At 38.8% G+C, this 18,934-nt stretch overlaps 1 protein-coding gene across 8 annotated transcripts in view; it reads left to right on the top strand.

Moving 5' to 3' along the window:
- The window catches only part of TLN2 (talin 2), a 221,293-nt gene that overhangs the window by 20,990 nt on the left and 181,369 nt on the right, over positions 1-18,934 (top strand). For 5 of the 8 annotated variants that reach the window (XM_075505789.1, XM_075505794.1, XM_075505791.1 and 2 more), the window contains exon 2: positions 13,847-13,945. The exons of the other annotated variants lie outside the window; for them this stretch is intronic. The gene's annotated coding sequence lies outside the window, so the exon portion shown is untranslated. The remainder of the gene's footprint in view (positions 1-13,846; positions 13,946-18,934) is intronic. 8 annotated transcript variants of the gene reach the window in all.

Below are 18,934 nucleotides of genomic sequence, written 5' to 3'. Positions count from 1 at the left end.
GCTTCTAGGGAACAACCCTTGCTCAAAATTAGTTACCTTTTTATTTCTGTTTCAGGTGAGAAAACTGCCTCCTAATAGTGAGATGACTCCATCTGTTTATTAGGCTTAAAACTTGCCCTTTTTTTTTGTCTGTTCTTGTTGTTCTGTTCAATAATCTAACTAATTTTTCTTGTATTTTGAGAGTAACACTGAGGGAATGCCATTTTTCAGTGGAGCCCTAAGCTGGTACGGTCAGCCTCAAAAGAACTTCAGCATGCAAAAAGGCATTAGTGTGGCAAGAGCTAGAATTTTCATTTTTCAGGTCTTGTTAATGAGCATATCTTCAGTTCTGAGCAGATGAGTTCTCAGTAAGTCTGGCTTTTGGCTTCAGTTCAGTTTGAGTGGGAAAAACTGGGCGTATGTACTGGAATTGCCTATCTAGCATGATGTAGGATGTCCTGATGACTTTCCTAAGCAAAGTTATTTTTAGGGTAGTGAGGCAGGCAGTATCTCTGCAGGTTCTACGGTACATGTATGGTTTGTGAAACATAATTTGTAGTAATAGGGTTCTCAGTGGAGAAACACTACAACTAGCAGGAGCCCTGAGTCTTTCATGTTGCTGTTTCTTGGATTTCACTCCAACTATACATAGTCTTCATGAATCACTAATGCCTCATGCAGGCAGCTGCTTGACCAGTATCACTCCTTTAAAAACTGAAAAAAAATTAGAGTTTAGAAGTAGTTGATTTTTAAGGAATGCATCCTTTAAATGCATCCTAGAGAATGTGTGCTGCTTAATTAAAAAATTTCCAGACACTTGCTGAGCGTAGATCTAAGACAAATTGTAGAATCTTTCAGGTTAGGACCTGAACAGACCTGCTCAGAAATCATATAATGCTTAACAGCTTTTGCTTTGAATATCTCTGTGGGCATTATTTTGTAACTGGCTAGGCAACATGCTGTTAAAATCCTGCTAATGCTTTAGTTAACTTGATATCAGCTCAATTTCAAGTGACTGAAACCCAAAAGAGTGGTTTTGTTGTTGGCTGTTCTCTTCCAGAAGAACTTGTGCCAGTTCTGGTGCCTGTGTCCATGATCATGTGTAATGCATCTGCAGTATGGTCATTGCAATTTGAAGAACTTAAGCTTCTTTGTGTATCAGCCATTGGTTTGAAAACCAGATAATTTTCCCTGGATGGGAAGCCCTTGCTGCATAATTGAAAGTATAATGGGAAAACCTTAAGTAATTCAAATGGCTTGAAAAGTCCATGTCCCTATTTTCCTGATCCTTAAGGTCAGAGGAGATATGTTCACAATTTTCCCTTACATGTGTGTGCATGCATACAGCTAGTCTCTCTCTAATAACCAATTGCTGGATCCTCTGACTGCTGTTATACTAAAGTTGAAGGCTGTAATTGTAGAAATTCCTGTGAAAGAGCTAGGTTAGTTTGACAAACTGTATCTACTTGCTCCTTCTGTTTCTTTACCAGGCTCCCCAGATGATGTCAGCATGATCAGTGTAATACTCTAACTCAAGTTTGGCACTGATTTGGTAGCTATGGAATTGTCTTTGTTCACAGAAGTGTTTTGTGAGTGTGTGAATGAAGGTGGAAACAGTGTATATTTCAGAGCTATGTAACAGGAGAAGTTTGTTTGGGGTTTTTTGTGTCCTAAAGACAGAAATGTAAGGAATCAAAAGTCAGTGGTTTTGTGTAATGAGAAGGAAGAAGCTGTTCTTGGTAAAAGTTACCTCAAAAGTGGAGGTTTACCTTTTCCTTCTTGCATGCACTTGGATTGCTACCTACCATGGGTGAGGTATGAACCACAGTGCAGAAGGCATCTGTGGTAGGAGTGCAATGAGAAAACAGGTTGCTCAGACTTCCCTGTCTGAGAGAGGACAGGAGAGCAATGTGAGGAAGTGACCTGCAGTGCGAGGTGAATGGGGCTGTTAAATGAGAAGTCTAAAGCACTGACAAGGAAGGGACTTCTGGGGGGAGGTGACATTATCGAAATGATAAGGAGGGGTTATGGTGGCAGATGTCAGACCAACTTTTATACCCACTGGTAAAGCTACAGAATCAGCAGAGTGATCTCTTTGGAAATGTTTGACATTTTTGGTCAGAGCTATTGATAGGGCCAGGTCCTGGTATCAAGCAGTGCCAGATAGCAGTCTTAGTATTAGTCCATGGTTTTGATGCACAGGTGGAAGATGAGGTCCAATGTCTGCTTCACCTGATTTGCCACTTCAAGTTTAAATGTTTGGAATGTAGGCAAAATGCAGACAAATGGGATGACTTTGATACAAATTTGTCTTTCGGTTATGAACTTTTTTGGATTTACAAAGGTGGCTTCTGGACTTAAACTTAGATGACTGAAATATTAGACATGGGGTTTTTTTGGTTGAATAGCTGTCTCCCCCCCCCAAAAAAAAAGACAGAAATTTGAATTACCCACATAGCCCTTAACAGAAAGATTGTCAGACACTCAAAATTCTCTTTCAAGGGCAAATTCTCCTCACTTTTTTCTGTTACCGTGTGCAACCTGTGTTTACGTAGATGTTTCCCATTAAGCCAGGACTGTTATTTTAACTTGCCACTTCCCAACTCTGTTACTTGCTGAATGAAACTGCCCTGTTGTCCTTTCTTTTCACCCTTCTCCTAAGCCAATTCTTTGCTGTCTCCCATGAGATCTTAGCTCTTCATCTTTCCAAGAAAGGGTTATGGATTTTAAAGGTATTATGTAGATGAAGAGGAGAGTGTTTACCCTGTTGTGGCTGTGCAGGAGAATCTAGGTGTGTTTCTTGGTCGAAAAAGAGCAAGTCTCTTAAAGGTAAAAGGTAGTGAGTGGGGAGCCTGGGGATTTTACAGCCGTCTACGTTTTGAGCCATAAAATTACAGCATAGGTTAGCTTCTACAAGTTGGACAGCAGAGCAGCTGTTCCTGCTTCGTACAGCTACAATTCCATTGGCTACAGTTTCCCACCTTCTAAGTGGTTTTTGAAATCGTAGAGCTAAGCTTAAGATAAGCTGTAATTCAAAACAGCGGAACTGGAGAAGTGGTGGTGTTGCAGATGGTATTAGCTCAGCATGATGGGATGGCTTTTTGCAGTGCTAAGTGCAAATATTAATTAAGGAAATGAACTGCTGTGTTGGTCACCTTGTTATCTTCTCCCATCTCTGTTGGTGATCTCTGCCCTACTTTCAGCTTATTCCTACTGACATTTTCCTTTAAAGAAAGGAGAATAACAAATGTGAGTGTAAAATGGCTTGATAAAGAAACCCTGAACCCATATATCTTGTATGAGGGAAAATAAGAAAAGGTCAAAAGCCATTATCTCCTCTTTGGTGAAGTATGTTCAAATGTGACACTTCTGCAAAAATTGTGGCTGTTGGTTCTCCACACTGTGTATTTAGGAATTTCACTTGCAACTGTCTAGTAATGGAACAGATCACTTCTTGTCACTTGGAGTACTGCAGTGAGATGCCTTTCATACTTCAGAAAAGTGTGCTTGATTCAGATTTGAAGTATAATCTTTCTAAATTATCCTTTTCACAGAACAATACATTCCTTAAGGAAGTATTAGTGGGAATTTTGAAATGGTAAGAGGAAATGACTAAAGCCTTTAAATCTTACGGTGTAATCGGAATAACATGAAAAAAACCAGGAGACGATGCAACTTTTTAGGTATTCATGCTTTTTTGATTCTTTGCAGTGCAGTGGAAGTTGCTGGTCTCAACATGCTTATTAATAACAATTATAGAATCATAGAATGGTTTGGTTCGGAAGGGATCTTTAAAGATCATCTAGTCCAACCCCCCTACCATAGGCAGAGACATCTTTCACTAGGTCAGGTTGCTCAAAGCCCCATCCAACTTTCAAAGATGGGGCATCCACAGCTTCTCTGGGCAACCTGTTCCAGTGTCTCACCACCCTCATAATAAAAAAAATTTCTTCCTTATGTCCAATCCAAGCTTAAAACAGTTGCCCCTTGTCCTGTCACTACAGGCCTTGCTAGAAAGTCTCTGTCCATCTTTCTTGTAAGCTCCCTTTAAGTATTAAAAGGCTGCACTAACATCTCCCCAGAGCCTTCTCTTCTCCAGGCTGAACAACCCTCTCAGCCTTTCTTCATAGGAGAGCTGTTCCAGCCCTCTTACCATTTTCATGGTCCTACTCTGGACCCACTCTAACAGGTCTATGTCTGTCTTGCACTAGCGACCCCAGAGGAGGACTCAGTACTCCAGGTGGAGTCTCCTGAGAGCAGAGTAGAGGGTGAGAATCACTTCCCTCAACCTGCTGGCCACGCTTCAGGACACGATTGACTTTCTGGGCTGCAAAGCAGCCTGATCTGACAGTCAAGTAGACTAAATGTGCTATATGCTGCTAGTACGTACATTTGTGGTATATTCAGTAAGGTGCAGAACTGCCAATGTCTTAACTCTTCAGCTTTGACAGCTTCTTGACAAACTCATATCTTGTAAACATGAAGTCACTAATAGTTGAAGACCTTTATGCTGTTGCATTCCAGATTGCTTGCTTGTCAAGTGTGTGGGGTAGGTCTTCTTTCTGTATTTCAAACTTGTGAACAAAGCCTCTATTTATTCCAAATGAATGGCGGCTAAATAAAGTAGGCTGCAATATCTATGGCCTTTATTAAGAGTAAAGGCTTAAATGAGTATTGGGAGGAGGACAAAGCCAGCTATCATTCCAGAGCAATGTAGCTTGCAAAAATTACTGGTTTTATTGTAACCCAGGCTATTTGTTTCCTTGTGTTTGTGAAGGCCTGTGCTGTTTAACTGTACTGTGCCCTACAAACTTTCGTTCACAAGAAGCTTTGACATCTGTAGCATCTGTGAAACTAGAAGATATGTTCATATGTTTGCAGGGAACTCACATATCCAATGCTCCTTCAGCTATGAGAAAGCATCTTGATACGACATGATAAATCCTGTTTTTAGTCAAACTTGCGCTAGTTCGGAAATTTGACTTGTTTCAATGCTGGGAATGCTTTTCATATTAAATGTTTTAAGGACAGGATGGAGAAACTTTTGCTGCCCTGCATTTTAGATAGCTGCTTTAGCTACTAAGATAGAAGGGTCATCTCTTAGCTGGTTACAGCCCTACAGCTGAGAAATAAAATGCAGTCTCCCTAGCTGTGGAATATTATTCTTGGGCACAAACATAGAAAGTAGAGGTGACCGTCGTATCCAACCTGATGTTAATAAAACACTGTATTCAATTCCATGTGTCTTGTAGTCTCCTACAAGCATTGCAATGAAGTATCTGAAATCTTTATATAAATTAATTATGAAATGTTATCCCTCTCATCCCATTAGCTATATAGTGTAAATGGTTTGTGCTGAAATGGGTGAAATGAGTGAATTTTGGGAGTAAATAAGCATGATAATTTGTTTAAGAAAGGTGATAACCTTGTGCCATCTGCCTTTGACAGAAGTTGCGATAAATGCTGTTCTTAACTTGGAATATAAACTGAATGCTGATTGTGTTGCTGTAAAAACTGTGATAATGAAACCTGTTTATTAGGCAGGTATGCATAAATCTTTGTCTGAAAAAGCTCGTTCTTGTGCAAAATTACATGCACGTCAGTTTACCTTTTCTAGTACAGTGAAAACAGCAAAAGAGATAGCCTAACTCTGAACTTCTTTGTTGTTGATATACTCTGACAATAACTGAATCTGATGGAGAACCTCTTTGAGCTATTTCTTGCGACTTCTGGAGCATCTGTGCTTGGGTATTTTCTCTTCATAAAGGATTTAAAAGGCTAGATCGGCAGGGTGGGCTTTCCTGATACCTTTACCCTTAGACTGCAAAGTCTTATTCTGGTATGCTTTTCCTCCCTCATCTAGAACACGAGAAGTTTGGCTTTTCTGTTGACATCCTGTATCTAGGCCATGTCGTCCTGGTGTCGGAACAGGTACTGCGACTGCTGTGAAGAGCAGACCTTTGCCTTTTCTGTTACCATGTGTCCCTCAGGTCTAACATGTATCCTGATAAGCACTGTGTGTGAAAGGAAGCCGATAGTGTATATAATGTTTACTGATGTAGAAACACTTCTCTAAGGGTGCAATTCCAAGGTGGGTTGGTTTAGACTGAACCAACGTTAGTGCTGTCTTGCTCTTCCTCCCTTCTTCCCTTCTGTCAACCTTAGCATTGGCCTGACTGTCCAGAGAGCTGGTAATTTCAGCCTAGTTGAAAACTAATATTGTGGAGAAGGGGGGTGGGAAGGGACACAAAATTGGATAGTTTAGCTATGGGCAGGGCTGAGTGCCAGTGTAAGGTGTGCATGGGTAAAACTGGATAGTGGGGTAAAGGGAAGGATGGGATTGTGGCAATGCTGACTGAGATAGGGGACTGCACCCCCAGGGAATGTAGTTCTCTTAGTGGAAGTGGTCGGCTTGCTAGGGGTGAGATTGTTAATGTCCCCCAGCATTATGAGCTTCTAGTTCAGGTTGGTTAAAAAGGTTTCTTCTGGAGTGCAATTATGGATGCTAAGTTTGCTTTAATGCCTTCAGGTGAGCTCAGGTTATGCAGCATTGCTTGACTGCAGCTGGGATAATTAATCTCTTGTTTTCCATGCAGGTTATTAGTCTGGTTGTCTTGTTGCAGTGGACCTCTGGGAAGAAAATAGTTATTTGAGCAGAATTCAGTTTACATGGTTCAGTTTCTTGTGTGATTGTTTTAAACTAAGTTGTAGTATGCAATTAAACAATGTAATGGACAGTTTCCTTTTAATGTGTTTCCTGACATTCATTTGCATCTCTCCTAAAACTTGAGCAAGTAAGAGTTGAAGGGGAGAGTGGATAGATTTGAAGAGGGGGGAAAAACCCCACGTGGGAGCAAATTTATTGGCAGGAGACTTATTTCTTTCTTAGCCATCTTTGTATCTTGCATAAATTTATGGGCTTTTTAAAATAATAACTTGACTTTCAGAATCAATGTTGTTTCATGTGATTTCTTTAGTATTACCTTTTTTGTTTTTTTTTCCCTCCTCTCCTGACTCTTCCCAGTAAACATGGGAAAGGACAGGGTCCTTTACCTGCAAAAAGGTATTTTCAGCTATTTTCAGCTGAAGAAAAGCTAGCTCTTTCAAAGATCTGAAGGTTGTATCATATCCGTTTTGTTATTTTGGCCAATTTGAATAAGAGAATAACAAACAGCCCTCAAATGTAATTTTTTACTGTTAGTAAGCCTTCTTTCACTAGCTTGCTGACTTGTGCTGAGTTGTATGGGCATTGTAACAGTGATGAATGTTCTTGTCACAAGGTACTAAACACATGTTGTCTGAGAAGTAAACAAAATTATTTTTCTGTAACCCTACATAAAACCATCCAGATGGCAGACTGCTGCTGCTCTGAGTGCAGCTCTGAGAATCTCTGTGCTTTTTACTTTCATCACATCTAAAGATAGAGGCAGCAGATGGGAGGAGAAGGTGGGAAGAGTGGACTTTAGGCACCTGTTCTGAATGCTAATGCAAATGGAAAGGACTCAGCAGTCACTGTTACACCACAGTTTCCACATTAATGATTTTGATGGAAGTCATTTTTAAATACCAGTGGGTGACTTGTTAATGGAGGCATTGACTGAGCTGTTATCCTGGCCGAGTTCACTTAATGCGCATAAGGGAAAATGGATATCAAGCAAGCAAACAACCCTGTGTTTGTTTTAAGGGCTTTCTTCGAGTCATAGCCAAATCAATGTGAAAAGCATGGTGCCATTTTGGAAAATTTTTATTATTATATGCCATAGAGAGAAATTATCTGTTGAGAGAAATGAGCAGGGTAACGCCAGTTGGATGTCCAGAACTGCAGAAGGGTATGAAGTGAAGCTGCAAGAACTGAGTTAGAACTGAAAGAGTGTTTATTTGAAACCTACTGATCTTTGGTGTTAATTGAACACATAGAAGCAATAGCAAGTCTTGCATTGTATTCTGCAGACTTTGCCTATGGGAGTGTGAGTGTGTCATGGTAACAGTAGCTGTATTGCTATGTTTGGAGTTTCTGGGTCCTGAAAGTTATGCTGTACAGGAAGATGACTATTAAAGTATCTGCCTCAGAGCACTCTATATTTGAAGAGTTTGTTCTCTGAATTTTCTTGTGAGGTTCACCCAATGTCTGTTCCTGAAGAGCTGATGCTTCTGAAGAGTATTTCGTTGCCTGGACTCATACTGGCCACTATCAGGGAAGTTGGCTGAGTGTTTGAAGACCTGTCTTGATGGACCATCAGTATATGCTGATGGTATTGTTATGGTACCAATTACAACTTAGCCATCTGATTTGGGCAAGGTTAGAAATTATAGTTTAGTACCAGTTAAATGACCTGATAGTCTTGCAGTTAGTTAATTGTGTATGACATACTTGGTAGGATCAAATTATACCGCTGCAGGCTTTTGCAATTGGCATTGCGCATCAGAATTTGAGTGGCTGCAAATTTGTTGATGCAATTAAAGTTCCAAGCGGTTAGGTTTTTTTTTTTTTTTTAAATTGAGTTTTTTTACCTCAGTTGACATACGTTCATGGACAGAATTTTCTACCTAATTTAACTTTCGTGTAGCCTTTTTTTTTTGAAGTGTCTAATAGGTGTTTAATAACTTGAATAACTATAATTACTGTGCAACATGCTTCAATACATCAGGCCATGCAAATATAGATTGACTTTTGTTCTGTTGAAATTATTTGGAAACATCCACTGTACTAATTAAATTTTGTCAATTAAAAGTTAATTAAGCATTATTTTCTGTACTTGAGGGCCAGTTTTGTGTAAAAGGTAACAGAATGACTTATTTTTATATCTATTTCACACTCATACACTTTTAGTACAGGCCTTGGGTCAATAGAAGAAACAAGTCATCCAGTAGTGATCAGTGCCATGACATGTTATTTTAACACACGTAATCCACTAGAGGCTAAGAAGATAATATGCAAGTGCTTTACAGGCAACGTCATCAATGCTAGTACCCATTGTGCTTTGAAGTGCGTATTAATAAGCCTGAATTCACTGGATAACAGCTTGCCAAGCGCATCTTAAATGTGTATGTGCATGTATCTAGGGATGTAATGTCTTGCCTAGTTTTCCTGGTATGCACTTACTAGCCCTGTTGTTATTCTTGGGTGCCATGGAAGAAGGGTTGAAACAATAGCAGGAAATCTAACTAAAGCAACTCTTACAGCTTGCAGGTTTCTTTGAAGTTCCCACACAGCTCAGAACTTTTTCCAGTCCATTTTACTGTATTGTGTTCTGGCAATGCTGACCATGCTGGTTGGCCATGAGATTGCATTTGATTGTCCTAGGAAGTCTTGGACCCACATGAAAGTCAAATCCATTAAACTGAGAGAAGGTTGTTGTCTGACATGAAGGGGAGAGAAGAATACTTCTACTTTTGGTTGTTGAGATTAAGAAACAACTACAGTTGTGTTGTTTTTCAGTGCTCAGCAGTAGTCTCTAAAATACATGGAAGAAGCTACTCAAATTAATCTCTTTCTTCTTTGCATGGCTATTCTGTTGCAGCCAAGGCCATTGCGTACATATACCATGAATAAATTGTGTATTTCAAGGGTTAATGCATCCTATGTGAAACTGCAGGAGGTTGTAGAGTGCTAGGCCCACTAGTAAGGTATAATTATCTTGACAGAGCATCAACTATCTCTTGAGACAAGGCTAATTTGGGGGTAATTTAGAGTCATCAGATTTAGAAGTTATCATCAGCTATTTTTTTGTTATTGAGGAAAACAGCAACAGATCAGAATATTTATATTAATATCAGTCTGGGAAGATCTGTGAAATATAATTAACTAGCTGAACTGCATGTGAATGAGATCAGTTTTGTGTTATCCATCTGTACTTCACTGAGGTGAATCTAATTATTTTTAAGTGACTAGCTTATCGATATTCAGTACCTTGGCAATGTTTTCTTGTTCTATGTAACCATTTGAAAGCTGGGTCTGAGCAGTAGTTCTTACTCAACACTGCAAGCACTTTGACATGCACAAACTGGAGCATCTTTAAATTCAACCCAGCTGTCATAGAGAAAAATCTGAATATTCTTTCAGTACTATTTACAGCCTGCTACTAATATCCAAGTGCAGAAAGACAAGTCCTTACTGTTCCCTGATCTGTGGTGCACACTACGTACGCAGGAGAAGGCATCTCTGAATGTTCATTGTAGAATTTTGTAGCATAATACTACATTCTGTATCTTAAAAATACAGAGATCATAGTTTCCCATTTTCAGAACAACCAGTCTTATAAGAATTCCACAAGAGTGCAGTGAGTTCACCCAACACTACAACAGCGCTAGCAATGTTGCGTTCCCCAGAGTTCTCATCCAGTGGATTGCTGGAGTCTTACAGTTGCAGGGCTGAGACCTCAGAACTCAACATGGCATTCGATGCTCTGAGGTACTATTTCACCAGTATCTCTGACAGGTCAGCAGTATTTACCTGGGCTATAGATAAAGATAGCGACAAACTCAAATAGCATGGTTTTGGAATGCTGTTCTTAACATTTTGAAGGCCAAATTTGCAAGCTGAATATTACAGAAAAGTTTCTCAGAGGTGTTACTGTGAGTCTCTTCTGTTGATGATGATGGAAATGACAGCTGGTGTTTCTGTAAGCATTTTTTTGGGGGGGGGGAAGATAGACTAACTCCAGGGTTGGACGGGAAAGTCTTCGGAGCATTGAACACTTACAGCAGGTTTTTCAAGTGGGTCTGCCTACTGCTGTCAGTCTGAGCAAGTAACCAGCAAGGCAGATGTTCAAGATAGGCTATTCGCAGTCTAGAAGATTCTGCTGCAGTAGAAAAGCTAGTAATTTGTGCTGTTAGCTGTCAAATACATGAGGGGAAAAAAAACCTAATTAGTTCATTAATTAGCATTTTCTTTTTAAGTAAATGTGAAGTCATGAATTCCAGTCCTGGAAGATGACAGAAGTGTATTTCCTGTGCCTGGAATAATTTTGTTCTTTGTGACATGGAGGCGTACAGTTTATTTTGCATTGCTAAATGGGATATCTAGTGTGGCATACCCTGTTAAAGTCCCTTAAGAAGTTGCACTGAAAATTTCACCTGACTTGTTATTAGCAGACCAGTCTGAAAGACAACTTCAAGATCAAGCAGGTGCAGAAATGTGTTTTAGTGTGAACCAATTATGTATGTGAATGAATGTGTGGGCTGCTGGGGGTAAGGGAGGGGAAGCTATGGTGCAACTCAGTTTGAGTGGTTAGCTTTTATTCCATGTGGCTGAGCAAAGGAGAAGCAACACTAACTGCTGCTGTGACGTTTCTTGGCGACTTTTGTCTGCACCAGTAAAATGCTGTGAAGGAAAGCATGATGAGAGTGGAAGATATTCCTTACAATGCTTTTGGCTGTTCAGGGGGAGTTTACTAGTAGTTGAGCTACTATAAGAAAACAATTTCATTTTAGTAAAATAGGGAGGTAATTGCAGATACAGGGCAAACTATGATTGGGTTGGCTTAACTTTTAACATCCTTTAAATGACAAGCTTCCTGTTGAGCCGCTTCTTTATGTGGGCATCTGGGCATTCCAGTCTGTCTTAGACTGTGCCCCATGCCACAGCTCCTCTCATTCCCAGTCATATTAACAGAACGGATGCACTGACACTGTCCCTTTGGGGCACTAGGATGGTACAGATTTGTAGTGCCAAAAATATCTTCAGAACATATCATTAGTTATTCCTCCAGAACAGAAACTAAATAAGTGACAGTGCTTCTAGGAGAGCTGCTTCTGCTCATCTACACAATCAACTCAGTTGCAGAGAAGGATTTAGAGTGCTGGCTCAGTATTTGCATGAGTTGAGTATGGAGGTGAGGGATAATCCAGTCTGTCTTAAACATTTAAATCATCAAAAAATGAAAAATGTCTTTATTGATGCATGAGGAAATAATACTGAATGTCAAATCAGTGAGCTGTAAATTTGTCTCTAGTTAGCATTACTCTAGTAGACAAGTTGCATGCAGTTTTCAGTTACAATTGCAGATATTTATTTGGTATATGAGAGTAAATTTTTTAGGATTAGTTTTGGCTTTCTCTCTGCCACCTCGTATTTGTGTTTCTAAACCATGCAACAGAGAAATTTATAGAAGAGGAAATGAAGTTGCTGTCTGGTGTCAGGAGGCATATGATGGTTCCAGTAAGGACTAAAGGTAAGATAGTTACCTAAGAGTAGATTACAGTGTAGGTTTGTTTTGAATCCCCAATTTATCTGGCATGCCTTCAGTTTTCTTAGATAAAATTATCATTGCCCTTATCTGTAAAGTCTTGAGATGAAATGGCTTCAAATTCCTCTGTCCATGTCTATGAAGTACCTCCTGCTGAGCCTTAAAACTGAAGAAAAGCTATGAATACACTTCAGATTTTTTAATTAAAGGGAAAACCCTAATATTTTACATTGCTTTCATAAGTTTTGCAGATTACCCTGAGTAGTTGTAGAATAGTGGACTTTGATACCCTTCTGTATTGAAGGGCAAGCAGGCAGGCACTCATGCTGTGAATAACTGGTGTCTTTTGAAATGTCCAGCTTTACTACATAGATGAGCAACAGTGCTAAAATGAATGGTAGTGATGGCTGCTGTAGTTTCAAAACCAACAAATGACTTCATTTCCTAGATTTTTTTTGTGTGTGAAAAGCTAACCACTTGTAAAATAATCCTTGGAACCTCAAACAGCATATTGTAGTGGCATGTTCGTTACTGAGGCTGGGAGTAATGAAACCAGTCAGGAGTAAAAGGTACACTGTGTATCTTGTATATCTGCATGCATATATATGTTTGCATGTGTATTTGCATCACTGGATAACACCATCAGCAGCTTCTAAGCTCTATTTAAACACTGTGAGTAATTGTTAAAAACTTTGTGGGCATGTTGCAAGTTCCAAAGGCAAGTATTAAAATAAGAAAAGTTATTTGTTCGACCCACGTAATCTGAATTTCAGCTATTTGAAAGGGAGATGAGGTCCAGGAAGAAGCACTTTAGTTGTAGACAGTGCATTTCTCCTCAAATTAACACCTTAGCACCAAAGTTCTAACATTCATGTAGGCTGAAAATCTTTCTTTTGATTACAATATCTACTCCTTTACTGGCTCTAGTGTAACTTTTTTGCTTAGTTTGCTATATGAAGTTTTAGCCTGAAGATGTCAATGTTGAATGGGTGAGTTGCATGAGAATGAAATATGGGATTTTTAAAAGGTATGCAAAATATGGCATTTCTTAAAGGTACTCTGTTATGATTTGGCCAAAGCATTGTAGTTTTTGACAGTCTCAGACTGTGACCTTCAGATTCATAGATGTCAGTGAGGACAAATGACTTTGGCATTTAAAGAGGAAACTGGATTCACAAACAGCTTCTAGGTGCCTGAAGAGTCACTGATTTGCCATAGTATTTTACCACAGTTATCTTGAAAATAATGCTAGTTTGTCTATAAACAAGTGTTGGGTGATAGAAATAGTGACACTGCGAACCTGAAAATTATCAAGAGTTTCCTTTTTCTCTACACATCTTCAGTATGTACATCCTTGGGAGCATTGATCAAACACTATAGATTTGCCATAGTTCGTGTATGTTTGGATAGCAGTTGCTGCTGTCAGGTCACTCCAGCTAAATTCTGTAATATGAGCTGCCCTGGTTTGTTATTAACTTCACTCTGAAGGACTGGTGTATGGGTCACTTTGCTGCCACATTTCAAGTTGTTGGGATTTTTTTGTTATTTGGCTTGGTTTGTCTCATTCTGAAGAGCAGTGTCATAGCATGCTGTTGCTTTCAGTAACCTCTTTGCTTAGGTAGAATATTTAAAATGTTTCTTTCTCCCCATGCCTATGTTTTTTTTTTTTTTCCCAACAGTACTCTGCTGTGAGTTAACATCTAGGTCTTGCTTGCTGCTGGACTGTCCTGTTGACCTGTTACAATAATCTAAGATCCCAGATTGGCAGGAAGGAACCAGTAAGTACAATGGTATGGGGAAATATTTTACTGTGATTTTAAGTTCTATGTACCTCAGAGATAGATAGTAGTAGTTAGTGTGATGTGTGTGCTTTAAGAAGCCTTGCAAAACAAGTCGCTAGTGGCAGCATTTATTTTATAGGACTTAGGCTTTAGTGATTAGTACGTGCAGGTGGTCAATAACCAAAGTTTAGGCACTGCTGTCTTAAAACTGCATTTTACATCTTTATCCCTTAAAGAAAATATTAAATATAAAGAAGATAGCAGAAAATTCTGTTAATAAAATGTATGTCTCTTCAATGGCTGAGGTTATTTTACAGTCTTACAATCTTGGGGAAAGTATTTGACTGCATAACCTATAAAATTGTATCAATAGGAGGAGAAAGAATATAGGGAAGCATTCAAAATAACTGAATATGATAAGATTTAATTTGACAATCTGGAGTTTGCTACTAGGAACTTTCATCTTTGACAGGATATCATGTAGTATATGTGGTGTTTAACCTCATGTCAGTGTTCTTGGCATGTGAATTATTTGGATGAGTTATTAGTATATTGGTACATGGTAAAAGCATAGAAAGATTTGCTTTGTAGTTTATTTTGTTGCAGTTGCTTAGTTTGGAAACAAGTCTTGCTGTCCAAGCAGCATCCTTTCTAAATGCCCAGGGAATGTCCCATTAGATGAAGTATTTCTGACGAGGTGTCTGGGCTGGCTTCAGGAACTGAAGCACTGTAGCTGTAGGAGCTGACTTGCTTTCCTCACTGATCTCATGCTCAGCAAGTTCTGTTGCCTTTGTTCTTGCCTGGTTCCCCTCCTGGCTGCCTCTGTAGCTGGAGCTTTAGCAGGCATGCTAAAAGGCCTTTCTAGTTCAGGCATATACAAAGTGTGTAATTTGCAATGTGTGTTTTCTTCAGTGAACAGCTGAATGTAATGTTTCATGTCTCTTATTTCAGAAAACTGAGTGAGGGTCCCTAATAAGAGCAGCTTCTGGGGACTAGTTGGGTGCCTTTGCTGCTTTGTGTTGTTTTGTTGTTGCAAAGTAATGGATAAGACTAGGAATATCACATTTGAACAAATACTCTGGAGGAAATGGTGTTATCTGTAGAGGAATGGAAAATGAAGATAATGGTTGCTGAAATAAATGTTCTAGCAAGAACACTGGAAAAGAAAAAAATGTTTGTCTCGGGAGCAATTAATCAGGTGCTCCTTACTGGGAATGCTGTACTAAACACTACATAGTATTTCAAACACCTGTCATGCAGCAATAATTGGGTTCTAGAGAAACATTTGAACAGGAAAAACTGGTTTTGTTGCAAGGATTTCATACTGTGACAGTTCGAAAATGGGAAATGCTAGATTATTTTTTTATCATCAACTCAACTTACTATGACTGGAGGCAGAAACACGAAAACACTTCAGTCAAAATGTGGTTCAAATGTTGTGACTGGAAATGGCACTTCTCCCTTTGAGAGAATCGATTGATATCTTCATCAGTTATCCTGCTCTGAAAATGACACTTCTTCATCATGTGATGAGCATTTTGACTTTATTTTAAATGAAGAGTGGCATGGTAACTTAGCTTTCCCCGTGTTTTGTTTGAGGCTATTTTCAGGCACAAGAACATTCAGGTGTAAATAAAATTCACTTTTTTCTCCTACTGACATTCCTCTCTCCATTGACATGGCTTTCTTGTGTCAATAGTTGATTCTTAGTATCATTTGCATTTAATTGTTTGAATACTAACTTGACTTTAATACTGACTTGATTTTGAAGTATGAACACTCAGATTTATCTGGAATTTTCACCCCTAAAGATTGCTTCAGCCTCTTACTGCCCTGCTGATATTTATTCCTCATGTTCAGGGCTGTTACTATGTATACATTAATGATCACAGCTATTGCATGGAAGGTTTGGCTCTTCTGTTCCAGAGAATATAAACACGTTTAAAAATGCTTCATGTCCGACAGTGAAACAGTTAAATAGTTTTGACTGTGAATCTTGCTTGCTAATGAACTTTATAGTTGCCATGTTATCCTTATTTTATGAATTACTATATTCCATGCTGTGTGTGTCTGAACTCAGAACTCCGTCTCTTCTTCCTACTGGGCTGTGAAGTCAAGAATGGTTTATTCGATGGAACTGCTCCGCTGCTCGGTTTGTAGATGGACACTAAATTATCTTCAGGTGTTGACATTTATTGTGCAAATAGGAAATAACTCTGGCAGTTTGAGCCTTAAATTAAGTTGAAATCATGGGTTAAAGCTCTTAACTTTTAAATGCTCTGAACACTGAGAGAAACACTGACGTTTTCCAGATTTGAAGACAATGAAAATACTGCAAAAGAACAAAAATGGTATCTTTCACTTGCTCTGTTTACTTTCTTTCTTTCTTTCACTGTGCATATTTGTAGATTAACTCTTACAAGCCCCTAGTTTTAGTTCATTTAAATAGGCTGTAACAAATCTTAATTATATACTAACTTTCTATTGCATTGTGGTGTGGGTTTTTTTGAGGAAAATGAAACTGCTTTTAGGGATGAGGAAAGAGTTATAAAATGGCCTCTCCTACAGAGGAGGGAATATTCAGCCTGGCATACCCAAAGGTAGCCAACCTGCACCAGTCCAACAATAAAGTTGCTGTTCAAGCAGAGCTTCCCAAGTGACTTGGCTTTTTGGCTTGTAAAGGCTGATCATAGGCAAAGTTTAAGTTGCAACCGAAACATTCTTCATTATAGGTAGGGCTTGTGCTATATCACTAATCCCGTAGTGGAGCCAAAGTGTCCTTGACTTCTGTTCAAATTGAATTCTAGGAAGTTTGCCAATATTTTGTTGTTCAACTTCTTCAAAAACTTACTAGAGCCTCAGGTTATGTATTTGTATGCTGCTGACAAGCATAGTTTGTTGCAAGTACAGTACTTCACTGGATGTTATGACTACAAAATGTGCAACTTTTGGTTTAATGTTTTTGTGCTGACTATCTTAGCGAAGTGTGTTTAAAAGGGGCCCATAGTTCAAAGATGATTCTACAGGTTCTTTTTGTGAGGCATATTGAAACTTTGCGAGAACTGCTTGGTGTTGCTGTAATAAATTGCACTCTGAGGTGCAGAGCCAGTTTATACAGCATAATAAAGAAAACTTCAGTACTATGACTGAGTTTTAGAAAGCAGTGTCAATTCATATTTGAGGAAATGTAAAGCTTGTAAGAAATTGTGTAGACTGTTGTAAAGCTACATGGGTGTTCCTTTGACTTTTCTGGCAGTGGGGAAAGACCCCTTGGAATAGGCCTTGAAATATTTGTCCTGAAGTTAAAGCTAAGGCATTGTTTTTATTTAAAAAAAAAAAAAAAATCACAGTCTCTCCCTGCTTTTTTCTTCACCAAAATCCCTCTAAGACCTGCTCCAGAGCAGCTTTTGAGTTCAGTCCCAGAGGGCCCTTACTTCCCAAGGCAGCCACAGCAAAGAATATTTGTTGCTTGGTTTAGTGTGGCGCTTATTTTTTTGGGGGTGGTGGTAGTGTGGGGTTTTTTGAGCTGATGACTTTCTCTATTCCTTTCCCCTTGCTTCTTTTTGTCCCCCCAATAGGGTCGACTTCCAACACTTTCTGTGGCAGGTCCAGGCTGGTTATTTGGCTTATTCTGATAGCTTGCTGGGCATATAACTTGTGTTTAAACTGTTGATGGACCTGCTAATGGTTCATTAAATGGCTCACTGATTTCTGCTTTAAATGGAGAGCAGTTCAAGTGGTTTAGATTTATATTTTCTCGTAGAAATATTTATGACTGAGTTCTGGCTTATGGAGAAAACCTGTTTTCTGAGAGGTAGAAAGAGTGTGTTTATTTCACTTTCTTAAGTTGTGAGAGAACTTCACTTTAAATATTCTGTTCTACTAAATATTTTTTCCTTGTGTATGCTTTCCATACTTCAAATAAATAGATAAGCAGTTCTGGCAGGTTAATTTCAGGATGTGCCAGAAGCTGTTATCTTCATAAATAAATAGATGAGAAGTTAGTTATCTTTTGAAAATGTATAAAGAAATATTGAGCTCAAAACAGCTGCTCTGACAAAGTTAAATAAATGAACAAGATGCATTTTATGGCTAAGGGGAGACAGAAGGAAAGCTTAAACATTTTAGTGGCAATGAAATAATACAATCCAAAGGTATGACATCCTGATGCTTCCAAGATGGATAACTTCTTTATTAGACTTTATTTTTGTGATGGAAAAAAATTATCTTATTTTAAAATGCAACTTTAATTGCATTTTAAATTAATCTACCCCTTCAGGAATATTAAAATTGTATGGAAAGCTAGTCTGCTATTTAATTAAGTGCATGAGCCACTGAGCCACCAAGTATTCTGGAACTATAGTACCAAATTATTATACATAGTGCATAATTGAAAATTTGTTTTTATATCATCACTGCATATATTCCCATAACAACATAGTTCTTTGCCTGGAATCTGAGGTGTACAGGAACTAGAAGTGCAGCTAACAGGAGGAAACTCACAACAGCTTCCAGTATTCAGAAGGTCATTGGCTGTGACATTTGAAATGGTTGAAAGGAATTAGTCATATGCATCTATGATTTGTAGGGCCCTTTCATCAAGGGTCCTTTAAAGAAAGATCTTATTTAAATAAGAGAAGGGAGCAGAGTTAAAGTTGTGCTTTCTTGACTTGGAGCATTCAACATTATATAAATAAGCTTTTGTCTGAAATTATGTAAGATAACCTGTTAGTGGAGTTCAATACTCAGGATTTCAAAGATTTTAAAGAGATGGGAGCGCCTTATGCATATTCCCTTTTAGCCTTTTAGAACAAACTTTACCATGTGTAAAAGAGCTCTGTAGCAGAAGCCATTTTACCCCCTTTCTCAAGGACTTCTGCCCAAGAACTAGGCTGCTTCTTATCCTTTTGCAAGATCAATGATTTGTTGCTTTGCATGTGAGGCAGCCAGCTGAAGAGGGCAAAAGCTCTGGAAATTGGCTCTGCA

The sequence above is a fragment of the Mycteria americana genome, chromosome 6 (genome assembly GCF_035582795.1).
Source record: "Mycteria americana isolate JAX WOST 10 ecotype Jacksonville Zoo and Gardens chromosome 6, USCA_MyAme_1.0, whole genome shotgun sequence".
NCBI classification, from domain to species: Eukaryota; Metazoa; Chordata; class Aves; order Ciconiiformes; family Ciconiidae; genus Mycteria; species Mycteria americana.
The sequence above is the reverse complement of the archived record's forward strand: the minus strand, read 5'-3'. Positions and strand labels throughout refer to the sequence as shown.